The sequence below is a fragment of the Galeopterus variegatus genome, unplaced genomic scaffold (assembly GCF_000696425.1).
Source record: "Galeopterus variegatus unplaced genomic scaffold, G_variegatus-3.0.2 Scaffold1004, whole genome shotgun sequence".
NCBI lineage: Eukaryota > Metazoa > Chordata > Mammalia > Dermoptera > Cynocephalidae > Galeopterus > Galeopterus variegatus.
Genome location: NW_007727115.1, coordinates 366168 through 372263, shown reverse-complemented (window position 1 = coordinate 372263; position 6096 = coordinate 366168). Strand labels below are relative to the sequence as shown.

Below are 6096 nucleotides of genomic sequence, written 5' to 3'. Positions count from 1 at the left end.
GCTTTGAGCCCAGAGAAATATCCTTTGGCGTATTTCTTAATAACAAATTTAGCCCCTGGAACCAATTATAAACTCTTACAGGAAACCAGATGGATTTGTTATAATATTCTACCAATAAAACTTAATAACTGGTTATAATTTCAATTAAATACTTAATTTCGTTAATATGAAAAAAACTCGCACTTACTCAGCTCAGCATTTGTGGTGTTTAAGAAAGCTGTCTATCATTTCTTTCCTTGAAAATGACAAGGTGCAAATGAACATTTATTCAGTGAAAAAAAATTATTGGTATGTAAGTTATTACCTCATTTGATGAGTTAGGAAATACATTAGAATGAAAGCTGTGTACTTGAAGATACAGTATATAGTTTACCCATTAATTTTAATAGTTCAATTCAAACTTTTATATATAATTTAAAAGAAAGGATAATTGAAAGCAAGCCAAAATAAGTTGAATTGGTCACTTGTACTCTAACAAATTATAGCATTTTTAAACCATGAGAAGCACCAATCAAAATACACTGTTAAGTATTCTGCAGCAAACTTACATCTGTCCAAACCCAGACAATTTGCTTGGCATAATAAAGAGAGCAGAATTATCTCTGCTTTTCACCTGGCTTCATATTTGCTTTCCAATGTCTTCCTGGCTCTGTAGAATACATCTTCAATTATTTCCAGAATCTCAGAGATACTCTTTACACATTCCTGTGATCCTCTTGGATTCTTTTCTCTTTTTGAAAAATTGCTACAAATTGCTTGAATTAAATAGCTTCAATCATTTATCCTTATCCCTACCTTCCCTCTATATAATTTCGTTAAAATAAAGGGAATTTTCTTAGTGAATCTAGGAAAACTCTGGATGCATTCTGCCAAAAAGCAGCTGGACTTTGACCTCAGAGCATCTGATACATCTGATTTTAAGAAAATAATTCTTTCCCCCTTGCTCCCTGCAGTAGTCCCCCCTCCTCTAGTTACTAACCAATGAACAATTTTTTGAGATTAGATTTCTTGGCCCTAACATTTGCTCCATTGGCCTCTCTAAATACATGGAACATGCTGAACAAATAAGTGAAATACTGTTTGTTTGAGATAACCAAATATAACCAAAATCATATGTGGGGGTTGTTTCTGAAAACATCCCAAACACAAACACGGGTTCTGAAATGCAATTGCAGTGGTGCATCCTCTTTAGTACTATAATTCCATCTGGAAAATCTTTTACTAAACTATCCCTTAATACTATGCTTCAAATATGAATTTAAATTTCCAAATACGAATTGGCTTTGATAGAAATGTAAGGCAGAANTGATCATTTATCCATATCCCTACCTTCCCTCTATATAATTTCGTTAAAATAAAGTGAATTTTCTTAGTGAATCTAGGAAAACTCTGGATGCATTCTGCCAAAAAGCAGCTGGACTTTGACCTCAGAGCATCTGATACATCTGATATTAAGAAAATAATTCTTTCCCCCTTGCTCCCTGCAGTAGTCCCCCCTCCTCTAGTTACTAACCAATGAACAATTTTTTGAGATTATATTTCTTGGCCCTAACATTTGTTCCATTGGCCTCTCTAAATACATGGAACATGCTGAACAAATAAGTGAAATACTGTTTGTTTGAGATAACCAAATATTCAATATAACCAAAATCATATGTGGGGGTTGTTTCTGAAAACATCCCAAACACAAACACGGGTTCTGAAATGCAATTGCAGTGGTGCATCCTCTTTAGTACTATAATTCCATCTGGAAAATCTTTTACTAAACTATCCCTTAATACTATGCTTCAAATATGAATTTAAATTTCCAAATACGAATTGGCTTTGATAGAAATGTAAGGCAGAAATCAAATAACAATGAAAAGATTATATGCAAAGACTTTTTATAAATGCTACTGAATTATATAAAAAATGCAATGTTTTAATATACTATGGGAAATGGCATTAAGTTGAGGTTTAGCAATATTATTAAAAACAATTTAATTCCTGTTGAGTAAATAGACAGCACTTTGAGATTTTAGTCATTTATTAAGATAGTTTAAAAAGAATTGGATGAAATTTTTTTCTACTTTGCTAGAATTAAAATTTTATTTTATTTTATTTTTATTGATTATACATATTCATGGAGCACAGAGCTGACAATCAGCACCTGTGCCCAAGATGTGGTGAGCAAATCAATGCTATTAGCATGCCCACCACCTCAAATCGCAATTATTCCCCATGTCCCCCAGCCACCCTCTCACCAATACCACTCTTCCACCCTCCCCACACCCAGCTCCGCAACCCTAGGTCTGTTCTTTCCCTCTGCAAGTCCAACACACCACTGTGGTCTCTCTTTCCTTCCTTTCATTCTTAGCTCCCACTTATGAGTGAAGACATGCAGTATTTTTTCCCTCTATATCTGGTTTATTTCACTTAGCTTAATTTCTCTAAGCTCATCCGTGTTGTCAGGAATAGCAGAATTTCATTCTTTTTTATGGCTAAGTAGTATTCCATTGTTTTTTATATACCACATTTTCCTTATCCAGTCATCCATTGATGGACATTTAGGTTGGTTCTATATCTTGGCTATTGTAAATAGATCTGCAATGAATATGGGAGTGCAGATGTCCCTTTGACATGGTGATTTCCATTCCTTGGGTATATACTCAGACGTGTGATTGCTGGATCGCATGGTAGATCTATCTGTAGTTGTTTGAGAGACCTCCATACTGTTTTCCATTACCACAGTATACAACGTCACTTTAGAATATTTCTTGAAAACACTCATTATAGAAAACTTGTTTTAAATAGCTAACTGTGTGGAAAATACAATGCTACTTAGATATACTATCTAACATATCAACATGTTTAGGAAAATGAGAATGGGCAGCTAGGGTTAAATATTGGTGTCTAATATTTACAACCATTGGTTTTCAAACTTTTTTTTTAGAGCTTTAGAGGCTTTCCACTTATAACTTCCTTTGTATAATACATGTTGGCATCTGTTTCATAGTTATGGGGAAAATGTTCTTACACTCCTGTATTATATCATATACTTACTAGGAATGTGGGGCTGAAATTTCTGCTCACATCCTTGCTCCTTAATAGTCTATTCTCCACACAGCAGCTAATGAGACACTTTGACATGTCACTGATCTCTTTCCTCTAAAGAAAATGTGCTGAATATCATGCATGTTTCTCAGATATGGACTTCACCTATCATTTCTTTTTTGCCCTGACTCCTGGATTTACCCTGGCATCTGGCACCATGGAGGAGTTCATGTCTGGAATTCCATTGAATATTTATTGAGCACCTATTACCATAATGGGAGTTGATATATAGCATTTACCATGTGATAGATGCTGTTCTAAATACTTTGCATGTATTCACTTATTTTATCTTCATGGTACCATTATTAATTTCATTTTACAAATAAAGAAATTGAGGCAAGGAACATGAAGTAATCTGCCTAAGGTTGCACAGGTGGTAAAACATACAGCACGGAGTCCAGCTCCAGAGCCCACATTCCCAAACATTCTACTGTGATAGCTGCAGTCTGCGTCCTCAAAGTGTTAAATCTTCAGCAGGAGGGAAACAAACATATATTCAATGTAATGGTAAATGATAATAATGATGACACTAACAAATATTTAAGTGTGTATCTATTCTGAGCTTTGCAATAATTCCTATATATGTATTGTTTGATTTAATCCTCATAAGAATCCCATGATTTTTTCGTTATTAGAAAATAAAGATAATTTTGGGCCGGCCCGGTGGTGCACTGGAGAGTGCGCCGCTTGGGAGCGCGGTGGCGCTCCCGCCGAGGGTTCGGATCCCATGTGGAGACTGGTTCCCGCTCACTGGCTGAGCGTGGTGCAAGTGCAGCACCGAGGGTTGCGATCCTGTTGCTGGTCCCCGGTACAGGCGCGACACTGAGGGTTGTGATCCCGTTACCGGTCAATAAAAAAGACAAAAAGGAAAAAAAAAAAAAAAGAAAATAAAGATAATTTTGCTTAATGTAAGAAAGAACAAATTAGCACCTGACTCCTGCCAGTTTGAAGCTGGTCTGGCTCTAAGAACAGATCTCTAACAAACTGAGCACAATACAAGGGGTCTTCAAAAAGTTCATGGAAAGATTTGTATTATTATTATTATTGAATAATTGATTATACATATGTTGGGGGTTCAATGTTGACATAGGTTGATCAAATCAATATTACTAGCATATTTATTGTTACAAATCATACTTATTCTTTATGCCCCTTGTCCAATCTTCCCCCTCCCCTTCTCCCTCCCCCCTCTAATTACCCTAGATTTCTTCTCTCCTTCTGAAAGAGTAATGGTTACTCTGTTGATCTGATGCCTAGATGATCTGTCCAGTGCTGAGACAGGTGTGTTCAGGTCCCCCAATATTATCATAGAGCAGATGCCTCTTCTGTCACTCTGGAATGGACTTTGTGGAGAGAGATATGCTCTTCTTTTCTTTGATCTCTGCTGGTGACTCTCCTTGTGTCAATGCATTCCAGTGGCTGGCAGACCATCTGCATGGTGGCTGTGGTGTCTAGCAGCTTTTGCGGTAGCTGTGGTTATTGTGGTGGCTGTGGTGGGCCACCAACATGGAGGTGATGTTTTTGGCATGCTCCTTGCACTGGTGGTGTGCCTGGTTGTGGGGGGGCGTCAGTCCCTGGCTCCATACCCTGGGTCCCCAGGCAGGGCCCTGAGGCACTGGCCATGTGCCTGTGCTGGAACAAATTTTTTGTCCTTTGTTTACTTCTAAAATGAGGGGGCTTCCTGTGGGGACCTATACTTGAGCTGTATGGTTTAGCTAAATTGCTGCTTTGCTGCTGGTTCCCTAGGGAAGGCTTTTTGTGCAGCTCAGATTTTAATCGTTGACCTTAGAGGTACTTCCAGCTCTCCAGAGACCCAGTGCACCTGGATTGTGTAGAAACTCTGGTCTGGGCCTGAGTCTTTTCACCAAACTGCACCCCATGCAATTCTATATTCCTGACCAGTCTCTTCTGAGTGTTCCTTCACTGACTGGGGTACTGGTCAGCTGTCCTTGCTATGACCCTTTTCTGCATTAGACTGTTTGTGTTGCTGTAACAGAAATACCTGAGACGGGGTAATTTATAAAGAACAGAGGTTTGTTCAGCTTTTGATTCTGGGACAGCTGCATCTGGCATGGGCATCAGGCTGCTTCTACTCATGGCAGAAAGCAGCAGGCAGCGGTGGATACAAGCACATCACATGGCAAGAGGAAGCAAGAGAGAGCAGAGAGGAGGTGCCAGGGTCCTATAAACAACCTCATGGGAACTAACAGAGCGGGAACTAATAGAGCGAGAACTCACTCATTAATCCTCCCCCCCCAGGGAGAGCATTAATCCATTCCTGAGGGATCCACCCCCATGACTCAATCAGTTTCAAATTTGCCACATTGGGGATCAAATTTCCATGGGAGTTTTGGAGGGGACAACACATCCAAACTCCATCACGCAGTGTTCCCCTGGTGGGCCCATCTCCCACACCACCCATGCTGCAAACAATTCCCATGGGACAGGCCATTCACCAGTGCCTTGCGATGACTCACCAGCCTCTTGAGTGGCTTCTTTTCTTCGGTTGTTGTGGCTCCTTGCTCCAATGTGGGTCCACAGAAACCCTATTAGTGGTCTTGCTGGCCTGGGGGCCACCAAGGCCTTCTTCTCCCCTGCCACCCCTGAGCAACTGCATTGAAAGGGCACAACTGTGGCTTTCTGCTGGTTCCTGCTCCATGAGCTCAGCAGCTCCAGCCTGGAAGCAGCCACAGCATGAAATGGTTGGAGCAGTTTTTTCTTTCTCTTATCATGGCTTCTCCTGCCTTCATGCACTCCATAGGTCTCTCCTCTTCTTCCCCTGAGCTGTAGTGGCCCCAGCTTAGGTGTTTTGCTTTTTTATAGTTGTAAATTGGTTGATTTGTGGGAGAGAGTGATGCTGGGGACTATTACGCCATCTTGACTGGAAGCCAGATTCATATTATTTTTTAACTCCATTTTTTCATGAACTTTTTGAAATACCTTCATAGTGTTCTGTTGAATATAAACAATCCCACAGAACACCAACATCAGACAAGGCTACTC

General features: G+C 39.6%; 1 protein-coding gene across 1 annotated transcript in view; it reads left to right on the top strand.

The window, feature by feature from the left end:
* The window catches only part of TUSC3 (tumor suppressor candidate 3), a 313374-nt gene that overhangs the window by 28695 nt on the left and 278583 nt on the right, over nt 1-6096 (top strand). The gene's annotated exons all lie outside the window — the stretch shown is intronic.